This window comes from Urocitellus parryii, chromosome 7 (genome assembly GCF_045843805.1).
Source record: "Urocitellus parryii isolate mUroPar1 chromosome 7, mUroPar1.hap1, whole genome shotgun sequence".
Lineage (NCBI taxonomy): Eukaryota > Metazoa > Chordata > Mammalia > Rodentia > Sciuridae > Urocitellus > Urocitellus parryii.
In genome coordinates, this window is record NC_135537.1 from 39,484,055 (window position 1) to 39,509,469 (window position 25,415).

The 25,415-nt window shown below is 41.5% G+C and overlaps 1 pseudogene; it reads left to right on the forward strand.

Annotated features, from left to right (window-relative positions):
- Positions 1-1,359: 1,359 nt before the first annotated feature.
- Positions 1,360-2,197, forward strand: LOC113179462 (SAP domain-containing ribonucleoprotein pseudogene; annotated as a pseudogene).
- The last annotated feature ends 23,218 nt before the right edge of the window (positions 2,198-25,415 follow it).

A 25,415-nucleotide genomic window follows, 5' to 3' on the forward strand; every position in this document is an offset into this window, starting at 1 on the left:
AGTAGGATGGACAGGGCCAAAGGAAGAAACAGGGAGAAGAGCTAGAAGAGAAATGCTGGTGGCTTGAATCAGGGTGGCAGCAACAGAAGCGTTAAAGGGTGGTTAGGTTCTCTCTGTATTTTTAAGGTAAAGCTGATTTGCTAACAACTCAGTTTTGAGATATTAGAAAAAAAAGATTCAAAGGCGAAGGAACAACAGGAAGAAGGGAAGGAGCTAGCATTTACTGAGCTGGGGAAAGTTTGGGGAGAACTTGTCACATGGAGTGGAAATCAGAACTTCATGTTTGGACTCTTAAATTTAAGATGCCAAGAAAAGATATCCAATGACTGTTAGATATGAGTGTGGAATTTGGGGGAGAGGTCTGACACGGAGATATGAATTTGGGTATTGTTTGCAAAAAAGATGGTATTTAAAGCCATGAGAATAGACAAGAACACTATCCAGTGTAATGTTGATAAATTCAATTTAAAAACAGAGATTAGATCCAAGGATTGAAATTTAGAGTTAAGAGTGGTAGGGAATGCAAGCAGGGGAGGCAGGAGGAAGATGGGGTGAGTACAATATCCAGGAAGCCTAACGAGGAAAGTGTTCAGAGAGGATCGAGGGACTGACTAGGGTCGAGTGCTATTGGAAAGTCAAGGAGGATGAGACGTGAGAATGCATCATTGGATTTAGTAGTGCAGAGGCTTGTGGTTTTCTTATTATATGTATTTATGTGGGCAATGGAGGAAATACATGTGAGCCATAATAACTTTCTAGGAAGGCTGCCTTTCATTGAAGGGGAGTCCCTTTGGGTCAGCTGATTCTGGGTGACTATGTTCAAAAGTATACCTGGAGCCAGGGGCAGGAGCATCTGAGGTCAGCCGGACCCTTTCCATGATGGAGTGAAAAGAATTTGGTTTGGGCAGTTCGTGTAGCCTAAAGAGAAAGACACGAGGAAGAGGATGAAAGGAAAAGGAGTATGAGAGGTTACTGAAATAATCTGAGGGTTGTAAGAAAAATGCCTAATGGTTAGGGCCAAAGAGACTTGAAGGACAGGGTACATTAGGTACTGTAAATACCTGAGATAATCAACTTACAAAGAGAAAAGATTTATTTTGACTCATTGTTTTAGAGGTTCCAATCTTTGATCAGTTAGCCCCTTTGCTTTTGGTCCCGATGAGGCAGTATATCATTGTTAGAACACACGGTAATGCAAAAGAACTCATCCATCATGAGCCAGAGAGCAAAGAGAGTGAGTTGGGACCTGGGGTCCCACTATCCCCTTCAAGGTATGCCCCCAAAGACCTAAAGTTCTCCCACTGGACCCCGCCTCTTAAAGGTCTCACCGCTTCACAATATTGCCACACTGGGGTGAAGTGGAGGGGTAACAAGATGGCGGCGGAGATGGTGGAGCTCCATAAGTTGAAGCTTGCTGAACTAAAGCAAGAATGTCTTGCCCGTGGTTTGGAGACCAAGGGAATAAAACAAGATCTCATTAACAGGCTCCAGGCATATCTTGAAGAGCATGCTGAAGAGGAGGCGAATGAAGAAGATGTACTGGGAGATGAAACAGAGGAAGAAGAACCAAAGCCCATAGAACTGCCTGTCAAAGAGGAAGAACCCCCTGAAAAAACTGTTGATGTGGCAGCAGAGAAGAAGGTGGTAAAAATTACTTCTGAAATGCCACAGACTGAGAGAATGCAGAAGAGGGCTGAACGATTCAATGTACCTGTGAGCTTGGAGAGTAAGAAAGCTACGTTTGGAATTTCTTCAGTTCCAACAAAAGGTCTGTCATCTGACACCAAGCCTATGGTTAACCTGGATAAGCTAAAGGAAAGAGCACAAAGATTTGGTTTGAATGTCTCTTCAATCTCTAGAAAGTCTGAAGATGATGAAAAGCTGAAAAAGAGGAAGGAGCGATTTGGAATTGTCACAAGTTCAGCTGGAACTGGAACCACAGAGGATACAGAGGCAAAGAAGAGGAAAAGAGCAGAGCGTTTTGGGATTGCGTGATGAAAGTTCTTGATGCTTTCCATTCTCCCGTGGTTTCCATTTCTGATTCTTCTTGGTCACATGTATACCTAAATGCACAGTCATGTGCCTATGTCCTGCCTCGCAGTGAGGGAGCATGTACCTCAGGTACATCAGTGAACTCCAGCAGCAGTTTAACTTACTGTTGTTCCAACTTTAAGGTTGTTGTGGTTTTGTTTTTAATTATTTTGCTTGTTAATAAAAAAACAGAAAAAGAGAAAAAAAAATATTGCCACACTGGGGACCAAGCCTTTAACATATGGGCCTTAGGGAGCGTTCAACATCTGAACCACAGTGTAGTGAATTGCTAGGATGAAATCATCTCACTTTGGCTAACTCTTCCATCAAGTGTATCACATGCACCATTAGCTTTTCTAAGTGTGATTTTTAGGGAGGAGTAGAAACTGAGGGATGAGTTGAATGTCATGCTTGAGTTGATGTGCGATACACCAGGTGGAGAATGTCTGGGATGGAAGGATGATATGTAAATGGACTGAAAGCAGCAGGAACAAGAATTTTGACCTGTAAATGGTCATGGGAGTGTTAATCTCCCTGGACATTTGCAGAGAGGGTTTGTGTTTCTCCAGTGTTGAGTGGAGGCTTCAGGTGATCTTATCTAGATGATAGTATCCAGAAACATCAGGGTTACAACTTTGAAGGCAGGAAAGCATCAGTGTTTTAGGTAGCTTTTTCACTGCCATGACCCCCAAAACCCAAGAAGAACATAGAAGAGGAAAAGTTTATTTTGGCTCACAGTTTCAGAGGTATCAGTTGATAGACAGCTGACTACTCCATTGCTCTGGGCATGAGGTGAGGTGAGGCAGAATATCTTGGTGGAAGAAAGCAGCTCAGAACATGGTCACCAGGAAGCAGAAAGAGATCTGCAGACCAGGGACAAAATATAAACTCCAAAGGCACATCCCCAATGGCTCACCTCCTCTAGGTACTCCCTGCCTGTCTACAGTTACTACTCAGTTAATCTCTATCAGGGATTAATGCACAAAGATTAGGTGAAAGCTCTCATAACCCAATCATTTCACCTTTGAGCTTTCTTGCATCGTCTCACACATGAGATTTTGCAGGACACCTCATATCTAAACCATAATATCAGGAATTGAAAGAACTCTCAGCAAATGTTCCTTTCATTCCTCCAATCTAGTCCTTTTCCAACCAAATGTAAAAATGACTCTCAAAACAGATTATTCATTAACCACTATGATAAACTTCTTGAAGTGGTGCTAGTTACGGTACAGAATAGTTGAGATGGGGTGAAAAAGCTAATGCAAGACAGGATGAACTCAAAGGCTAAGTGGAGTGGTTGAGATGATTAAAGCTATGGCTTGCTTAGTTAATTGATGACTGGCATGCTTTTGCCCTTCCAGGGGCACTGTACAATAATAAAGTACTTTCTCAATAGGACAACAAATTATTCTATGTAGGTAATGCTACAGCAAACAGCCCCAAAATTTCAGATGCTTATTTTAACAAGGATTCTTTTCTTGTTCATGGTTAAAACTAATGTGGATCAGTGGGGTTGGAGGGAGGGATGCTGTGCTCCACACTGTCATTCAGGGATCCAGGCTTCTTGATTCTAGTGGCTTCCCATCTCCTCTGATCTCATACCCTTTGCTGAATATGCCACATCTGATTGTCCAACGAACAAAGAAAGAGTGTGTAGAAAGGAAGGCCGGGATCATAGTAGCCTCCATTCAGTAGTGGCATGCTACTTGCACATATAATGTCAGTGGTAAAGATTGTTCATATGGCATCATTTTGGGATAAGGGAGATGGAAAAAATGTGGTTTAGCTGAGAGCTCATGAAAGGAAACTGGGCTAGTAAACATTTAAATTTTTTTATTTATGTAAAATTAATTAATTTATTTTAATTAGGTATATATGATAGTGGAATGCATTTTGATTCATTGTACATAGTTGCAGCACAACTTTTCATTTCTCTGGTTGTGCACAATGTAGCATTGCGCCATATGTGCAGTCAAACATGTACCTAGGGTAATAATGTCCATCTCATTCCATTGTCTTCCCTGTCCCCATGCCCGTCCCTCTTCCCTCCTTCCCCTAAGCATTTAAATTTTAAATAACCCCTGCAATAGGCCAGGAGGGGGAAAATAGCATAATTATATAGGAAACTTTTTAAACTGAATGCCAAAATCAGGGTGCCTGAAAAAACACTTTAATACATTTCATTTCATAAGAGAAAAATTAAGAACACAAATGAGATGGCAAAGGCATTAAATCTACTTTACAGATAGTGCTTGATGTGAAAGAATCCCACTTCCACTAACATTTAGCACTTATTTATGACATCATTATGCGCATGTTTTGGTGGTAAAAGCAGCATCTTCAAAGGGCTTCTTGCCCAAGTCGAATCTGAATTGAATTTATCATCAGGAGAACATCGGGAAGCAGCAGCTCTGTAAGCCACTTTTGGAAGTTCTGGGGACCCTTTTAATGTAAACTGTTTTTAAGGAAAATAGGACCTATGGATGTAAAAATAGAAAGTGAGGCAAAAGGCATGTTGTTTTATCTGATTTTTAGGGAATGGATCAACTATTTATTTCAATTCAAAGGACAAATCCAGTGTTAGTAACTGGATATAATATATATATATATATATTTTTTTTTTTGCTACTGAAGACTGAACCTAGGGGCACTTTTCCATTGAGCTACATCCCCAGACCTTTTTATTTTTTTATTTTGAGACAGGATCTCACTAAGTTGCTGAGGGTCTTGCTAAGTTGCTAAGTCCACCCAAACACATGTTATCCTCCTGCATCAGCCTCCCAAATTGCTGGGACTATGTGCGTGCATCACTGTGCCTGGAAATAATTCTTATTTTTAATCCAACAGCAGTCATTGTGAATAACATGCAAATAATAGGCTTTTGAATTTGCAAACATAGCATGGTTAGTCAAACTTTGTTATCCTCAAGTAATATAATATAGTAGTCTCCCCTTATCCATAGGAAATAAGTTCCAAGTATCAAACCTTGTACATATTATGTTTTTCCTATACATACATGCCTATGATAAAGTTTAATTTATAAATTAGGCACAGTGAGAGATCAACTACAATAGTTAATAAGACAATAGAACAATTATAGCAATATACTAAAGTTGAAGTATCATATGTGGTCTCTCTTTTGATCTTTAAGACAAGTCTGAGTCAAGACAAATATTAATTTTTTTAGATCACAGTTGCCTACAGGTAACTGAAACTGTGGGTGGGAGTGACCACTGTCCAGATATCTCCCCCCCATTGGTAGTGAAGTGAGAGTATCTGAGAAGAAGCATGAGCATTATAATAAGGTAAGTGAGCAAGAGAGGAATTCTGTGGAGAGTTTTTTAAACCATACATACTATTTTCAAAAGAATACTGACATCTTGGGGTAAAAGCTTGTAGTTGTGTCGTGTACTAGTCACATGCCATTGCCTGAAAAGATATCACCAATATAGCCTTGAAATATGAGAATTCCTTTAATTAACATCCTCGTGAACCTTATCACCAGGTTCAATGTGGTTTTTTTTTTTCTTGATATACTTACTCTTTTGCCTGAGGCTGCCTACAGGAGGCCATGCCCCAACTTTCCCATAAAAATGACTTCCACATTCCACATCCCAATTACTCTGAAGGACCTACCCAAGATGCCTATAAAACCCTACTACAGTCTACACCACCTTCTAACTAATATTCTACATGTGTTTTTGATCATTGAATCAGATTTTCAAAAGTCAGGATAGTTTTCCACATGGAGTTTGAGTAAACATATAAACCTTTGTTATTTATATACATGGTTCAAAAAATAACACATGGGGCCAAAGTTGTAGAGAAAGCTTTGGACTTAGAGTCAGAAGGGCTCACTTTTTGGTTCAGTCACTTATTCTCAGAGTGATACTGGGAAGGTTGGTTAATCTTGTTGAGTCTCAATTCTCTGATTTATAGTTACCCTCAGGGTTACTGTGAAATGTTGGTGAGTTAATGCAGGCCAAGGGCTTACACAGTGAGGTGCTTATGGTAGGCGCTCAGGAGATGAACTTGCTCTTGCCTTTATTAAATGCCTTTAGGTACCAAAAAGGAAAACACATTCAGGTCAAACTGTTCTTGGGAATACTTCTGGTTAAAAGTGATGAAATCTTAAATCTTATGTTGATTTGTAAGATGATAAATGTTTTGGCTTATTTAAAAATCCCAGAAGTGAGGCATCAGGGTGGTTCCATCCAGGGGTTCAGAAGGTCATCGAGGTTGCAGGTCCACTTTGCTGGGATTCTCTGGGTTCTGCCCTTCTGGTTTTGGCCTCATCCTTGGGTTGGCTTTTTTATGTCATGTGATTGCCATCTGCTCCAGGGCCATAGTTTCCTCACTGACACACTGCAGGGAAGATAGTTTCTCCTGCCCCAGATGCCCAACAATCGCTATGGAGTCCCCTCTGGTTGAACCATTTGAGGTCATGGGCTCATCCTTAAAACCATCACTATGACTAGGGAAATCTGATTCCTTGATTGGCTTGGGCCAATCAGGGCTAACCTTTGTGGCTAGAGAGCGGAGTTAAAATTTCTCAAATCACAAAGCTGGAGAATTTCTTGTCTTATTAGAAATGGGGGGAGGAATGAAAACTGAGGAGTCAATCCACTGGCAAAGCTACTCCTCTGGTATCTTACCATATCACATACTGCCTTCTTGCCAAACACATATCTTTAAAAGTTCATACTTACCTGAACCTCATACATCTCTTCTTCAAGGGATTGTGGCTGATCTGCCTTCCTCTAGGTAAGAGCTGTTCACAATCTGGTAAGTTAAAACTAAATAATATTATCCATTGCTTGGAAGAGCCTGAAAATTGTGCCTCATAGCCAATCTTCCTTTCATAGTAGAACTCCTGAGGTGTAGCTGGGCATATACTACCCAGTTAGATGCTACATGTGTCATCCTCCTTTGCTCCTTGAGTAGGTATGGCCGTGATTGAATTCTCAACAAAGGGAGGTGACCAGTTGCATCCTTAAAAGATATGATTTGTCCTTTATTTCCTCTGGGTCCCTCTACCTGGGAGTGAGAATGCCCTTGCCTTGTGGTGCTGAGCTTGCCAGACAGAGGATCACATCAACCAGGGCAGTGGTTCTCAGAGTGGTCTTGGACCAGAAGCTCAGGGAAAGTATTAGCAACGTATATTTTGGGTCCCATCCAGACCTACTGAGTTAGAAACTATAGCACTGGGAGCCCAGAAACCTCTGTTTCAACAAAATCTCCAGGACATTCTAATACATAGTTCAGTTAGAGAGCCACTTTCAGGGGTGACTTGTTGCTTCATACCTCTCAACATTTGGCAGTATTTTCAGTTGTCACAATGTGACTGGAGGGGAAGTGGTGCTGTGGGCATCGAGTGAGGAGGGGATCAGTACACTGAAATATTCTACAAGGCATTATATAGCCCCCCTATGGCAAGATTTATATGATCTCAGAAGTAAATAGCACTCAGTTTCAAAAATCCAAATCTAAGGGCTGGTGGGATAATGAAATAGATCTGGGCTCCCTGGCCAATCTATAGAGAACTGTCCATTTGTCTTGGTCTGTCCTCCAAAATGGCTGCCACTAGCCACATATGGCCATTGAGCGCTTGCAGTGGCTAGTTTGAATTGAGATGGGCTATAGATTAGTACAAAAAAAGTAAAATACCTCAGTAATATTTTATATTAATTGCATGTTGAAACAATATTTTGGACATACTAATTTAAATGAGATATATTGTTAAATTAATCTCATCTATTTTTTAATGTGGATACTAGAGAATTTGAAATTACACTCGAATTTACATTTCTTTAGCAGAGTGTTGCTCTAGACTGTTACATGAAAGAGAAACTCCTGACTTTGAGCCACTGTGTTTTTAGATCTTTCCATGGCAATGGGTAAGTCTGTACCACTTTCTATTAAAAAAAACCTGTAAATATAGAATAGTGGAGGAGAACTTCAAGGAAATTTTGTTTGAAAAATTGAACAGTGAGATAATGCACATTGGCCACTGGTTGACTGCATATGTCACATCCTGCTTGACAAGAACAGTCAAGTGTCCTTGTCATGGCAATGCCATGAGTTCTTTAGCCTGTCAAATCCTAGTTGTACTTTCTGGAAGGATCTCCTTTGTCCGTTGTCCTTGGCCATCTGAGATGGTATTGGTGCATAAGCCCTTTCTGGAATCTGTATTTATTTGGAGATATATATATATATATATATATATATATATATATATATATATATTGGTGCAAATTTGGGGTCCTGGGAAGTGCCTCAGGGGTTGAGAATCACAGGCTGTTCTCAGCTAGGCTTGGGTTTCTTAGGCTGAATCAAATTCCTTAAGAACTTAGAAGGCTCCTGTCTATTTTCCTCCCATCAATTCCATGAGCTGATAATCAAAGCCAGAGTTCTTGTCTAGCCATCTCTGAGCCTGGGAATTCCTGTCTCTTAGCAACAGGCTTCAAGTGCTCTGCTTGACACTGCCAAGATAGCCAGGGATGGACACTTGGCCAAAATTCACCCATCCATGGATTGCTCTCCTGAAGAGCAGCCAACCCAGGGCTGCTGCCCCACAGAGGACTGGGCACTTTGAGGGAGCAGATTGCTGGATCCTCACTCTGACTGTCCATTCTAGGCATACGAGAAAGCAGTTGATCAGCAGTGGCCGAAGCAGGGGCAGTAGGAGTTGAGATGTGGTGGGGTCACTGTAATGACTGACCACTTGAATGGGAGCGGTGGTTCTGGGCTGCCAAGAGACCGCAAAGTCAACAGTTGTTTCTCTCTTAAATGAGGATTTGTTTTCTGAATATGGTTATGTGACCAGGGTGGTGGTTTTCATAGCTGAGAGCAGGGTGAACTACTTATGTAAGAAATCCCATCTAAGAACTCTCTTCTTGACCTACACAATACCGCTCTAAGTGTGGATCCCAGCTGGTCATGGACCCCTGCAGTCTGCATGCAGTGTACCTCATTCCAGTGGGTGCTTGCTTGTCACTCCAAGTTCCCTGCTCTTTGAAATGGACAGAATAAAATCCCCTTTTAGATTTGTAAGTAGATTTTTCTGGCAGAATAATGAGCCCCTCTTGCCATTAATCTTAATAGGTTGTGTGTGTGGGGGGCTAACAAAATCCATTTTCCCAAGGTCAGGATTATTCTTAAGTGGACTTTGGGAAACATTTTAACCTTTTTTTGTCACTCAGACTGAAGAATTAAAATGCATTTCTGGAATTTTTTTCTGGGGTTACCAGGAAGCCCGAGTGAGGCGTGACTGTCTTTGTGTATTTTTCTTTACAAAAACTTTGATGTCAAGGGACATGGGCCCTTCTTAGCTCTGGTTTGTGTTTGTATCTCCATGTTTTGTGCACATTCCCCAGTGGGTATTTCTAGGAAAAAAGAAGTAGTGTAATGATGGACCAAGGAAAATAAAATGGTTTTATGAAGAAAACAGATCAAAACTGTACAAAACAGAAACAACCGTGACCCTGGGATTCTACCCTCTTACAGCCCAGGCCGCTGGGTCACGGGCTCTGTATCAGATTCTCAGACTAAATTCTTCTAATGTGAAACAGTGGGTGGCAACCAAACTCCCTATTTTCTCCCAGGTATGGTGACATAGTAGGAGGTGTCACTTTGAATATGCCCACATGAGGAAGAGAGATGACAGATTCAGCTGCTGCATGACTCAAAGATCCAGGAAATGCATGCAAAACGTGGTGTCATTTAGATTTAAAATAAGGATACTTGAATGTTCAGTGTTACTTGCAATAAATATACTAGATTGAAGACTCAATTTGAACCTAACCATAACTGGACTTTTAACTATCTAGTTTAAATGACTGGTAACATGAAGCATTTCATAATTTCTGGTTCATTAATTAGTGATCAGGTCCTAATTAACATTCCAGGGCCTGGTTTTAGCCAACCTACATAGAAAATTTGAAGTGAGAACACCTTTTTTGGAGTGGTGGTGGTGGTGGTCTGTGTCTTTAGTGGTGCGTGCATTATGTTGTAGTTTGTGTTGTATTCTAGACAAGTAGAGGTTATCTATATTTTCTTTGGGCAGATTTTTCTTTCTGGGCAGATTTTCCTGGTCCAAAGATGGTCTCTGTATGTAATGCAAAGGAAAAGTCTCCTCTAGGTGGGATGGTTCTTATATACTGATCAATCAAGGCTAAAAGCTAAGTTCCATTTCTTAATTTTAGTGTCTGAGTGAGACCTAAAACTCCCTGTTGCTCCTGGTCTGAAAAACCTACACTGAACACAGCCCAGTCCTCCCACCAGAATCTAAGCTACTTCTTTGGAACCCATTGTCCATTTCAGGGAAAGCTGGTAAGTTTTTTCTTAAGCTTCAACTCACCAAGAGGTGATGTATCCAAATGACTTGAAGGAAAAACATCAAAAGGATTCTAATATTCCATCCAGAAACATCTGACGGACAGGGTCATCCCAGGTGGGGTTTCTCTGAGCAGCAGTGATTAAAGTGGGGAACCTGGTCTGGGGAGAGATAAGTATCACCCAAGGCTGACATTGCCTCCGGACTCACAGCCCTGGCAGGTGGAAGAAAGTGATCTTTGATGCAACTAAAAAACACTGTCTTTTGAAACAGAGTAAGTAGCTCTCTGTCTTCCGTCTGTGGACTCACAGTGAGTCACTTACCCAGAGTCAATCACATCAGGAAGGGTCCTGGGGCATATGATTTTTGTATCTCTGTTCCTGAGTTTCAAACTTCCTCTGAATGCTTATTTTTGCAAGATTGACAATTTGATCCTGGGTGCCACCGGAATTCTTTTAGTCTAGAAAGAATATGTACGAGAAGTTCAATACCTTTCCTGAGATTTTCACCTGCATTTCAGCCTGCTGAAGATGAGGATGCTCATGCACTGTGACCTTTCTGTGCTTGACTCCATCCATATTCAACATCACCATACATTCATTCAGTTCTATTTCTATGGACACTATGCCTACTAAAAGCTCCATCACCTCTAATCTGAAAAGTCACAATAATCTCATAATTCGTCCCCTAATATCTGTCCTTATTCCTGTCCAAATACTTTCTTTATTCTGGTGACGGATAATCTTTCTAGGTTGCAAATCTGATCATAAAGCATCTTTCTTAAACACTTAAAGCCTCAGCAGCTCGTGAGGCTGAGGCAGGAGGATCATGAGTTCAAAGCCAGCCTCAGCAACTTATCGAGGTCCTAAGCAACTCAGCAAGACCCTGTCTCTAAATAAAATACAAAATAGGGCTGGGGATGTGGCTTGGTGGTTAAGCACCCCTGGGTTCAATCTCGGTACCAAACCAAAAAAGAGAAAAAGAAAGAAAGAAAATAATAATAATAAAGAGGAGCATTTAAATAGCTTCCCATTGCCCACTGGATAAAGCCCAAAATTCTAAAATTCCTCTGATGGCCTGTAAGTCCTGCTTAATGGAGTCCTTCCATTTCCTTCCTTCCCTTTCTAGTCCCCAATATCTCTGTTGCCACTCTGTTCAGTGATGGTCTTTCCTCTCATGCCACACTTTCCTGAGAGCAGAGTCTGGGAATAACTTGCTCACTGAGGTAGCCCTAGTGTGGTCATAGGCTTGCTGAGTAGAAGAAGTGAATAAATGAAAGAATAACTGCAGGGCCAAAGGCCAAGAATCAAGTAATGACTAAATCAATTTCAGGACTGAGTCCCTGCCTTCTGTTGTCTAATAGACGGCTAAAATCTAAAAAGCTAATGACTTAAACTTGTTAGGACTGAATGCAGATGAAAGGAATTGGTGTATCTGACTGGTCATGGAACAATACATTGAATACAATTAAAACAAAGTGAAAATTGGAGATTTAAGTTCAATGTCTACTAGCACTTATTTTTCTTCTGGTCTAAAATATTTAGGTAGGGATACTGACTCCAAGATAAATGGGTATAGGAGAGGGCAGATGTTCTCAGGACACACCTCATCTCTGCACAGGGTTTGATAATCTGCAAATGTACTTAGGCTCCATAGGATGGGCATCTCTGTTCTCATGTGTGCCTTTGTATGCTTATATGGCTTTTGCGTTTGTCACTGGAAAGCTTTTCTGTTGATTGACATGTCTTTGCTCTTGCACCCATATCATTTTGGGAAAAAGAAAGATGAAGAGCCTTGTTTAGCTGGATGACATTTCTTCCTTAGAGGAGTTGGGGCAACTTGATGTCTGACTAGTTAGTTATAAGTTCCAATAGGAGCAAGATGTGAGTGGTACAGGTAGAAGATTTCATGCCCAAATACGATTTTTTTTTTTTAATGGAATGCCTACAATAAACTTCCAGGCTACAAAGAATCTAGATGAGTGATATGTGGAAGGAAGATTTTCCCCCCATTTATGCAGCATCAGCTAAAGTCAGATGCATATCTCACTTTTATCAAAGTAGCTAAATTATATAGCTACATTTAGACAATTTACTTAGGGAGACAGGAAATTCCATCTACCATCACCTTCCATAACATTAGTAATGACATATGACTGTTATCTTCCAATTAATGAGAATCAGAGCATTATAAGCCTTTGACACTTCCATTTCAGAAATATAGTTCCTCTTAAGTTGGCCCCCAGTGAATATGCAGTTTGAATTACCCAGAGACTGCTAACTTCTCCTCCTACTCACAGCAGATGAATGGGAAGAAGAGACTGCCCAGCTTTAGGTAGAAGAAAGAAGAGTACTTTTCTTTCTCTACCCTCTGATGAATTAGTATGCCAGTGTGAGTAAACATGTATCAGAGACTGTTTGTTGCCTATCCCAACATCCGTTCTCTCTTCCTTCTTAATAAACGAATGTGATATTTAGGTAGGTATATTGACTCCAAGATAAACGGGTATACTTTCATAATTTTTTGTAGCTATATATGGTCTAACAATTAGTTTTTTGTCAACAAGCAAAGCATTTTTGAGACTTCTAGGAAGTTTCCTTGAAGGTGAGAGAATATGCCTTTATTTTTCCCCCTTTCTTCATTCTGTTGCCTGGAACTCACATGTGGTGGCTGGGGCTGCAGCAAATGTTTTAGGCCATAAGGACTAGAAGGAGGAGAACTTGGAGTCTGAGTCCTCGATATAGGTCAGATCTGGCTGACATTTTCTCAGTCTTCTTTTACATGAGAGCTAATTCATCTTGTTTAAGCCACTGTGTCTGTGTTATATGTAGCCAAATTGAATGCTAACAGTTATACTGTAAACAAGGAAAGAGTGGGTGGATTGAGTTCTTGGCACCTAGTGTCTGACATTTCCTTGGAGCACATTTTTTTCCCCCACTGGGCAACACACCAATTCTATATGAGGCAGACACTCCTCAGACTGGGGTCAAAGTGTCAAATGGCAGGGTTGTTTGATTGGATTCTGTACAAGGGTCCACAGGGATCTGGGCTTTCCATACCAGTCTAGAAGCATGGTCTTGTTACCCCTAAAAGAATGCACAAACAGGGGAAATACACTTTGGGCATTTCACAGTCATTGCTGTAGGTATGCTAGTGCTTTAAAAAAGATTCTCCTCTTTTAAAATTCAGTTAGGGTGCCTAGTGTGCTAGATCTGGTTTGTACTAGCTTATGGGAGTTGATTGTGTGTCTCTTCCCACCTCAGTGCTCAGTGATGACATGTAAGTAGTTTGAAATTCGCCTTGATGGGAGTACATACTATGGAAATTGGCAAATGCTAAAAATCTGTTGTCATTTTTCACTGTTTTTAAAGAGATCCTGCCTACTAGTAGATCACTGGCTAATATTAGACTATTATTTCTAAAAAATCTCCCTCTTTCTCATTGGACTATCAAAAAGTCTGGGACATAATAATTATAGAGGTATGAGCTTTCTGAGCTACAAATGCTTTTCCTAATATTTTATCATTTGAGCATTTCAACAACCTGTGGAACAGCTGGAACAAGTTTTATTATCCCCCTTGCACATGAAGGGGCTGAAACTTTTTTATATATATATATTTTGAATGAGGAGTGAAATGGGGGTCAAAAGTCAATGTTACTGTTTCTGAGCCCTGATAATTAGAGTAGAATTAATTGATTTTCCCTGAGAACACAGGATGGTAAAGATTAAGAGAATCCAGTTCCAAAACAAAAGGTGAATCAAAGAAGAGAGTGATATTTTTTTTCATCTTCAATGTGACTTTTTTTTTTCTAAAGCAGGACACTTAAAAAATAGTATACAAGGAATAAATTTGAGAGCTTAGAAAATAGCACAGTACTATTCTGTAATTTCTAGCACAGAACTTCATTATTTTTAAGCATTGTAGGAACCAGTTTGCTACTGAGGAAACACTAGGAGTTTTGGAATGAAATGCCTGGTGCCAAATTTGGCATTCTTGTTTTACTGCTGTGTGAATTAAGGCAGATCACTTCAACTCTGTGTGCATTAGATTTTCACTGTAAAATGGGTATAATAATGACCTCTCAGGATTGTTATGAGGATTAAATAAGATAAATGTGTAAGGCACGTAACAAATACTTATGCAAAGTCATGTACCTTTGGCTTTTAGACTTTAAGTCCTAATCATAAAGTATATCCTGAGCTGCAATTAATACCAACATTTTTTTCTCAGAATAAGTCAAAGTATCTCTAACCCAAAGCTCTCTATATTATAAATGCTCTGAAGAGTCTTCTGGTATTCAAAGCCAAGACCAGCATTACAGGTTTGGGAGGGGAACAGAGTCCAGAGGAGAATTTCCTTAGAAAAGACCATCAGTTTTTAATTTTGCTCTCTGTTTGTAGTACATTCCATGCTGGCTTCTGAGACAAAACCAAATTTGGCAGTGGCAGGCAATCATAGAATTTTCATGTAATTCAATAATTTATCACAAAGAATATTCATTTATAAACAATGACTTGTTTTGGAATGATAGCAGCTGTCAGTTTGGAGGCCTAGCTTCTCCCCACTGGGACAGGAGTCTGGCTTTCCCCTTTGTTAAATCATGCAGGGTCGCTGGGTTTGGAATCTGAGGCTGAATGCACTTTACAATGTGTTTATGTTTTGGTATGTGCATTATTTCATTTTTTACTTTGTGGTCATGAAATCCATGTTGCCAGATGCCGAAAGTGCCTCTGTGTGTGGAGAGGAAATAATCAAGCTCTGAGCTTCGACTGCACCTGAAAACACTTGGACCAAGAAGTGCAAGCGTAACCCTCTACCACGACAGACACAGACGTCCTGGTGCTTCTCTGTGTCATCACTTAGATTTGCCTAACCAAGAAAGAATCCTGGATCCTTTGCTTTTGGAAAATCTATTGCCAGAATGATTTGTATATCTGAAAGTTATGATTATTTCTGTCCAGTGTCTTGGGAAATTCAGTGTTTTGAGTTCCAGAGAAGATCTGCCTGCTTGCTGGGAAGACAGCATCCAGTGTCCTGTGAAACCACTTGGTACCTTGTACCACTTTCTTTACAACTTCCATTTCACCAAGAGCCAACGGTCTCTGGCTCCTCTTAGAGTTCTCCAGGCTTTCATGAGAGCTTGGAGAGCTGTTGAGTAAATAAAAAGGAGAACTTGCCCAAGTCATGAGTATCCTTCACATTCAGCGTCCATTTCTATCTTCTGTGATCGCACATCTACTCACAAGTTATCCTTTACAGTTCAGCCCCGTTCACTCTCAGAGGCCACGTGCTAACTGTAGCTAATTAGAGGTCCACTGAATTGATTGGAGGTCAAATAGTGTCCTGCTCCTCCCACCCCACCAAATATGTTGAATTCCTTACTATCAGGGCCTGTGAATGTGAGCTTATTTGGAAATAGGATCTTTGAATATGAAATTAAGCTAAGGTGAGGTCATTAGGGTGGGCCCTAATCCAGCATGACCAGTGTCATCATTAAGAAGAGGGGAAAATTTGACAAAGCACACAAGGAGAACACCATTAATGGTAGAAGCAGAGACTGGAGTGATACACTTGCAAGAAATACCATGCATTGATAGCCACCTTGAGAAGTGAGAAAGAAACAAGAAAAACTTTTCCTCCACAGGTTTCTAAGAGAGGCTTTGATCCTGTAGATACCTTGATTTCCAACTTAGCATCTAGAAATATGAGGCAATACATTCTGTTGTTTTCAGGAACCCCACTTCTGGTACCAAAACCTGTATTAATTTCCTAGGGCTATAGTAACAAAGTGCCACAAACTGGGTGTCTTGAGTTTTTCTGAGGTCACATTCACAGGCCCTGATAGTAAGGAATTCAACATATTTCTTAGGGATCAGAAAGCCCAAGAGAATTCTGTAGATCATGTTCTTCCATCCTTTAAACACATCTCCCTATATCTGCTCTTTTCCCCTTAGCATCTCATGATGCTCTTTCCTACTCTCTGCGGCTGGCACTCTGAGAGGGACATTTCCACTCTAGGCTAAGGTGCTCTGACTCCTAGCTTCCTGTCTCCACCAAGGGCTCCTAGCCCCGTGTCTGATTTCATCACATACTGGCTCCCTGCCAATGAGTAGCAATCACTAATAGGAAAAATAAAATTCCTAGTGGGTTGACTTCTCTGCTATTCCTTCCAAGGGTTGCTCTACCTTAAAACAAATATCTTCTTAGGAATTTTCTTAGGAAGTGTAAATAGAGTCTCTAAAACTCTGTGATAGGACAGCGGGGAGGAGATTATTGGGAGGTGCTGAAGATCCTTTTTGATACAGACGTAGTCCTAGGTATTTTTTATTTCTATTTTATAAATAAGAAGATAAGTCAGGGAAGAAAAAGCCACTTACCCAAATTCTCTCTCTTATTAGTAATGCTGCTTTTGCCAAAAGAGAGTTTTGAATTTTATAGGAAGGGCTCTCCCTTGTAGTCTTGAAATTGTATGTGGCTTCTAGTTAGCACACCCTCTTAAGGGGTTGTTTTTTGTTAACAGAATAGACCTTATATTTGTGAATGTTCACCTTTCCTACAAGGAGCTTCACATAAGTTGAAAATTTGGGGTGACACTAAGCCAGCGCCTCGCATCATTTCCTTCCCCTTGGTTGGAGAGCACTGGGCCACCTTCATTTGGTCGGCCTGTGTGCAAGGAATGGTCCGTGAGAACTTCATGGCACAGTGAGGCATGTGGTAAATTTCCACTCCTGTTTCTCCTTAAATATAAACTTCCAGCTGTATTTTCCCCTCCTGAAGTTTTGACTTAATTTAAAAATGTTGGATTGAAGTAAGGAATCAAGACACTTTAAAATGAGGATAGGGAGAGTGGGGGGGGGAGAGAGAGAGAGAGAGAGAGAGAGAGAGAGAGAGAAGAGAGAAGAGAGGGTGGGAGGGGAGATAAAGAATATCTGGAAGCCTGAAGAATGTGGCACATTTGAAAACTGATAAGCTGCTGTAGTGTTACCAGACCTCATGGTTTATAACAGTCTCACCACATTTATGGTTAAAGACATATGCACCTCTTGGGTCTGGGTTTGTGGTTCAGTAGTAGAGTGCTCACCTAGCGTGCATGAGGCACTGGGTGTGATCCTTAGCACCCACATAAAAATAAACTAAAGATATTGTATCCACTTAAAACTAAAAAAATAAATATATGTATTTAAAAAAGATCTTTGTACTTCTTATACAGGCATAGCACTCTCACATTCCAGGGTAGACTAGGGAAACAGCACTTGGGACTTGAACCTGGGGCCACTGAACCTTTGCCTGCACCAAGTTCCACATGTGGGGACACAGTTGGGTTGACATTACCATGGGGCACCTACTTTAAGTAGCTGCCGAGTCTAAAGCTGTAGGATATCCAGGAAACATGACAAGTTGGAATGAATTCAGAAGAAGGAATTGAGGAACTCCTGAACTTGGATCACACTGAAGGAAGAGTCAGATGAACCACCATTTACAGATGTTCTTTGCACTTACGGATGCCCCCTTTGCATCTTGTGCTCAGCTTGACATGTATTATCTCATTTAATACATGAGAACAACTCTGAGATGTTTTCTATTATTAGCTTCTTCATTTTTTTTTTAATAGATGAAGGAATTGAGTTTTAGAACTTAGCACAGTGCCTGGACCATAGCTTACCTTTAATAAATACATGTTGACTATATGACAGAGGTAAAACATGTGCTTCAATGCACATAGTAGTTCATTGAGGCCACACTAATACATATACACTTTGTATACTGTTTTCAATTATGCAAACCAATATACTCCAAACATATTAAAATGGCAAAACTGGAGCTAGACTTGCCTAGGTGTAAGCCAGGAATCCAAAAATAGTAGTACTGAAATACTGATTTTTGGCAGAGTAGAAGAAAGAGGTATTGAGTTGACTGAGGTTAGAGATTAGGACCATCCAGGTAGGGATGTGAAGAGGCAGGAAGTCTCCCTGGGGCAGCCTTGAACCTCTAATAGGAGCCCTAGGGTGTGGATGAGGTATGCTGGTGGGAGGGTGGGAGTGTTCTGGGACCTTCAGGGTAGAACATAAGGAATGAATTAGCTGAGTAAGGGCAACTCTGGACCAGCCAATGTCAAGGGATCAGTGATAACGATCTTGGTTTCTTTCTTCTTTTGCTTGGAGGAAACTGCTATGGCTACATGTTAATGGGTAATTCTTCCATCCTAGATCCTATTTTAGAATTACAAGGGCAGTCAGGGCAACAGAAGTCGGAATCCAAGGGGGTTATATCACATCAGTCAATCTGAAGATGACCACTTCAGAGTTTGGAAACAGTTTGTGTCATCATAAGCAAACATGGGCCTCCAAAAAGCAGCTGCTGCTTGAGTTGATGGAAAAAATATCGTGAGAAGAAAAATGCGAGCCATGTGCCTATGCCCTTCCCGGTGGCCTTCCCCATCTGAGGAATGGCCTGCTCTCTGAAAGAGTAGAAGTAAGGAGTTTGCATGCAGGGCCTGAGTGCTATGTGCCATGGGAATGTGCAGTTGGCCACTTCTTCAGGCAGGGAGCTTAGGTTCAGAGAGCTTGCAGTCTGGTGGATGCTTCCTGGTGTAAGTTCTGTCCATTGAGAAGAAATGAACCCCCAAACCACAGTACCTTTCAGCTGTGGTCCCCACAGATCAATAAAGCTCTCTGATCTTCCACCATCCAAACAGGTAATGGAGTGGAGCTTCACAATGAATCTTTCTTATTCATTGCTTACAATAGTGTATCATTTAAAAAGACAAAAGAAACCTACCAGATCTTTCTTTTGGACTGCCTGCCTATCCAGCATCCATTCACTTCTTCCTTCACAATGATATTTCAGTTATCTTGGTATGATTCAGGGGAAGTTGCCCCATTTCTTGTTTCAGAGGTGAGACTGAATTAATCCAAGTGAACCATGGGAATCTAGTCTTTGTGTCAGTGGATGTTTCAGGAAAGGACATCTGGCCTGATTGTGGTGGAGGAGAGGGTTGCTGGAGACTTCGGGACTAGTTCTTCCTTGTCTTTAAGAGAAAAGGTCTGAAGTCAGTGTCTCCTTTCAAGGAATGGGAATAAGGAAGAGGGATTCCCTACCTTTGGCTGCTGGCTGCCACCTTATGGCCAGAGGGGGATTCAGATTCAGGATGCAACAAACAAATGAAAGACACCAGAGATTCACAGAGAAATGGAGCTCGGAATGAACCAGGAATAGGGTCCATTGCCCTCTGGATTTGCAGCTACTTGGCCAATATGAGTCCTTGATGTTTTAGGTAGTTTGAATTGTATTTCTGTTCCTCGCAGCTAAAAGCTTCTGGACTGATAAGTCCTAAAAATGAGGGGGAGGTAGGAGAGTGGAGAAAAGTAGTAGTTAGCAATTATCTGGGGAAGTGACAGATAAGGCAAACTTGACCTTGAATAGCGTGGCTAGGTCATTTGGGGTTTGTATCCACCTTACCCTATATTTTTATTTATTAGTGGATATAAGTGAAAGGAAGAATGACAGGTGTCAAAGTTCTTTTGCTCAATGGATCATAGCCAAAGATTTGTCCAAGTGTAGAAGTACAGCCTCTGTATCAAGGTCAGATGGTGGTAAAAAACAGAGGTGATGAGCACATGCTGGAAGAAGACAAGAATAAATGGCCCTGCATGTTGGCCTAGACAGTTATGAGGCATCCTCCTCATTTGGATGTGTAATGAAACCTCAGTCCGCAATGCATATTTACATAGTTATCCAGAAAATGGGTTTTTGTTTTTGTTTTTGGGTACCAGGGATTGAACTCAGGGCACTTGGCCACTGATCCACATCCCCAGCCCTATTTTGTATTTTACTTAGAGACAGGGTCTCACTGAATTGCTTAGCATCTCACTATTGCTGAGGCTGGCTTTGAACTCATGATCCTCCTGCCTCAGGGTCCTGAGCCGCTGGGATTACAGGTGTGTGTCACCACTCCTGGCTGAGAATGGGAGTTTCAAAAATTTTAAAAATGCCCCTGCAGAGAGCTCTTCCTTATCTCTCTTGAAGATAAGTATCTTGGGTTATAAGTGGAATTTGGGGAGCATTGAGCTCTCAGTTCTTCATATTGACTGCCATCTTTGATCTTTGGGTCCAGATCATGACTATAGCATGTATTTGCAAGATACTGTATGAGTATGGAGTGGGGGTGGATTTAGGGAACCCTCCAGGCTGTGGTAATGAGGTATTGTAGGTCTGAGTAATCTGAGTACATAGATTGAGCATGAAGCCATGATGATGCCTCATTAGCACTCTGCTGAGAGCCATCTGCAAAGTCTTGGGTGTTTTCCCAGATCTCTTCTCAGACACAGTTGTGGCAATATCTCACAGAACCAGTAACTCATTTTCTACAACCAACTGATGGATCAACCATATACACAAGTGAACATGCCCAAACACAGACACACACATATGCGGATGAAGGGAGGGAGAGGCAAAGAGAACTATCATAATGTCGGTCCTGTCTCAATGTACCTTATTAAAAGATCCTGCTGTATAGAAAGTCCACTTTGGCCACTCTGGCCACTCAGACTCTTAATTATCCTTTTCTGTGAGTCTGCTTTACATAATATGAACAGTTAAAATAGAAGAATAGCAAAACGAAAGAAAAAAGAACAGTAAAATAGAATCCCTCTACATTAAAAAGTGACAAAGAGCACCTCAATTGTAACAATGATATGTACTGAGACCTGGGGTGTAGAGATCTCCAACTGTTTTCTGCTACAGTGTGCATGATGGATGATGTTCACAGGCAGAACACATTTCCACAAATGTACCCATTGGGTCTCTATCTGTGATTCTAGGAGTCATCGAGTAATATGAATCCTTTCACTCCAACCCACTATGGCATATCAGGGAATGCAGTGGTTTAAAACAATATTATTATTATTATTATTATTATTATTATTATATATATACTACTTCTGAAATTTATTTGTTTTTGTGGTGCTGGGGATTGAAACTCATGTTATTTAAAAAAGTGAGCCACCCATAAGCTTTTATTATTAATAACAAATCAGATATGTCACAGAATTCTGGTATGTCCCTGTACCATCACCATGGTGAGAACTGTCACTCTAACATGTACTCGGGACTCTGGTCTTTCAGGGATGCTGTTGTGGCTTATGTCACCCCATTGTCTGTCTGTGAAGTTGACAGACAGTGCTATGCTTGGTTTGAAGTCTTTTCCTTAGGAACTCTGACATGTTAGCCCAATTATCTCATGTCACTCTACACATGTAACTTTGTATTACTTTCCCCCACCTATTTATATGTTTCAGGTCTTTATACAAAGCTATGAAGAAATGGGTTAGTCTGAGTCTATGGGAAAAGAAAATTTATCATGGAAAAGTGGGCATGTAGATACAATTGATTCCATCATGTTAAACATTGTGAGAGGTGGCAGGATGCGGAACAACTAAGATTTCAATAGACATTTTTTTTCTTTGTAAAGCTAGTTTTGAGTTTCAATTCAGATTTAGATAGCTCTATATGTTTCTTGAGTAATGAGCAGGGCAAAGTAGTCACCATTTGGCATGGCAACTCTTATCTGGGCTACCAGGGCAGATTTAGGTGGCCCAGAGGTGTATGTGGGTTCCAATCTGGGGAGGCTCTGCATGGCCTTGCATTATGCCAACGTCTACCACGGCTGCAGTGGCAGTGATTGCTTTTCTCCCTTGTTCACACTGTGAGTAAACCTGCCCTTGTGGTCACCAACATACTTCGCCCTGAATGGGAATACAGTGCTAGGAGAGCTTCCAGAACTTGAGTTCTTCCCCCTGTTTCTGAGCACTCTTGCCTTTCATTTTTCTGCTTTGGGTCGACAGGCAGATAAAACTCAGCACAGGCAAGTCATAGAAGGAATTCAGTCCAGTCCCACACTGTCAAACAGAATCAGGTGGTTGGACTAAAGAGAAATGGAGCTCACCTCCAGTCTGAATTAATGCCAGAAGACATGTTTAATCACAGACAATTACACACACACACACACACACACACACACACTCACACACCATAGTAATAACAGCTCAATTAAGTCAACTCTGTGAATGGATGCAGACATTTTGCCAAGCCCATTGTGGACTGAAGCACTAGGGATTTGGAATTTGGAGCTTCTTCCTCCTTGAACCCTTGCTCCAACTATCCCCCTCTAGTCCTGGGAGTGGAGCATGTCATCTCTGGGCTAAGCAAGACTACCTGATATTCAGGACAGAAGGGTTCAACATGTTGCACCAAAGCAGGACATGTCATCCCTGACAAAAGGAAATTTTATGAGTTGAGTGTAAATGAATCAGAAACAGATGGATGATATTTTTGTTAAAATACACATGGGCTTTAAAGTGAAGGGGGTGTCAGGGGGTTGCAGACAAAGGTTTGGCAAAAATGCCTTGGGCTCTGCCAGATCCTACAGAACTGTTCATAGAGCCCAGAATATGGCCCAGGTCAATGTTCCATCATTAATGGATAACATGACCACACACAAGCCCTGGAACAAAAACAATTCTAATAAATATGGGTACTCATCAGCAAAGTTTTCAGTTTGTGACAAGAATGAAATGTTATGTCATGGAATGGCACGACATGCATCCCACATGCCAGCACTTGACTCGAACTTGGGATATGAGAAGGTTGGAGGTATTCTCTGCACCTTGTCCCTTTCCTGGGGTCTGGGTGCCCTGAATTCTAATTTGTTCTTTTCTTTTTGCCACATCTCTTTTCTAATTGAAAACTGACAGCAAAAATAACCCCCAACCACAAATATCTACAAGAAAATGAAGACATTCAGACATACTGAAATACTTTGAGTTTTATGAGCTCTAATAAGGTTAATCAAGGCTCTGGAAAGAATTTCGTTTCATGGTGGACTCAACAAAACAATGAGCTGGGACCTGCAGTGATTGGCTGGAGAGGGAGGCCTGGGGGCCTGATGAACTGCTGCTGGTCAATTTGGGTGAGCCTCTGCCTCAACCGTTTCCATATTGACTCAATCTTGGTGGAACTTGGGCATTGTCTATTGGTTGGCCTGTAGGCTGCTGTCAATCTCCCAGCTCTGCAAGTACCAAATGAGCCTCCACTGACGTTCTCAAAGCCGAAATATTCCTCAGTGAATTTCTTTTCTGAGGAGTTTACTCTGTGGTGGAGAATGCTTCCCTATCTCATTTCTTTAAGACAGTATTATACAATCCCAACTGGGGTATGGTGGTAGTGGTGGCAGGCAACAAACAGGGGGTGGGGTAGACACCCAGCAGGAATTACAAAGGAGAAAGTGACAAAAGGGTGGATCTGGGCAGTATTAATGCTGGTGTCATCCCAGCAGGATGAAGACCAGTAGAGTCTCTTTCTACTCCTTATTCCCTAGTAGCCTAGTGGATCTATCCTTCCTCACCTCCAAATGGTCTCGTAGGGAATAAGCAAGGCTTATTCAGCCAATGGATTTTGCATCCCGAAGTCTTCTCTTCTCAGGGGAAAGAGATCATAAACTCTTCAGGCATGAGGACTGTGTGCAATCTGGTTTTATAACCTTAGTGTCAGCATTTTATGGATTCACCACAAATAATGGGTTCACATGCTCATGCTCCTGTGGGTCGGTAGACCCCACACAACAGTGTTCCATAAGGCAGCTCTTCCTTATACACTCACCCACAGAAGTGTGAGAACTTGAAACATCACAGGTTGACTGTGCCATCTCTTCATTTAATATGTCTCATTCCCTCTGTTCTGGGGTGGGGGTGGGGTGGGAAACATGTTCCATATTTTCCCACTAATGTGGCCTAAGTGCTAATGGATCTCTTAGCTGTGTCTCCCAGATAGCTTACTTCCATTACATAAAGCCTTAATTCAAGAAGTGACTCCAAGTGGTGGGACCTCCAGGCACCAGCTGAGGCCCTGGGGCTGGAGATACCTTCCAAGGCTCTTATTCAGTACAGAAAGAGTACAGGAACATCAGAAGGACATGTGGTCAGAAAGATCTGGGCTTGTTCCTGGCTCCTCCTCTTACTATGTGTGGAATAGAAAGCAATTTACATAACCTCCCAGAGTCCACTGGAAATACCCATCCTTGGGGTTATTGCAAAGATTAAATGAAATGATGTATATAAGTCTAGCACAGTGCCAGGCACATCATAAATCTAAGTTCCTTTTCTTTTCTTCTAGTTATTCCCTTGCTACTATAGCAATCTAGTCTTAAAGCCTACTCTTGTCAGGCGCTGTGATTGTACTACAAAGATGTGGACGGCTCTGTGTAAGAATTGTTCCCCCATTGCTGTAGAAGCCTGGGGCTCTCCACTTCTTAAACAAACCCAAGCTTACCTGAGTATTCTCTTGCCAACCAGGTGCTCTTTGGCGGCTGGGGGCGAAGGTGGTCTCCTTGCTGATGCAGCATATTGTGGTGAGTCCTCATCTGCATGCTGCTAGGGTCTTGCTGACTCTCCCCACCAGCAGGGAGAGGCTTTGGGGGCACATCAAAGGGATCGCCAGCTTCCTGCACTCACAGCTGCAAGTCCAGCACCCTGAGCTTCCTTTTCCCAAGACACAGAGCCCCAGGGTTTCTGCCTCCGCAGCAGAAGAGGGTGGAGCAGGCCCTGTGAGGCACACTCAGAGCCCATCCAGTCTCCTGGGGTGTGAATCTCCCTTCACCAGCTCGCTGCGCACTAATAAATATCAAGCCCTTCAACGGGAAAATAAATTATCCCCAACTGCTAGGCAAAACAGGCTTGATAAATTGTCGCTTTAGCCAACAGTGTTTAAAGTAAAATCAGTAAAGTGTGAGTAATGATGGCCAAGTCAAAAGTCCTGTATTAAACACAATGGTCTGAGAGGGGGACAGCCTGCAGAGAGAAGCAAATGTAAGTTGAACTAAAGCAACTCTTGCTGAGAGAGAGAGAGAGAGAGAGAGAGAGAGAGAGAGAGAGAGAGAGAGAGAAGGGAAAGGACGGACTTAGGATTTATTATCCTATTAGTTTTTTCTGTAGGAGCAGCTCTCAGGGTGATCTGGGCATAAAGTCAAAATCTCCATTTACCAGAGATGT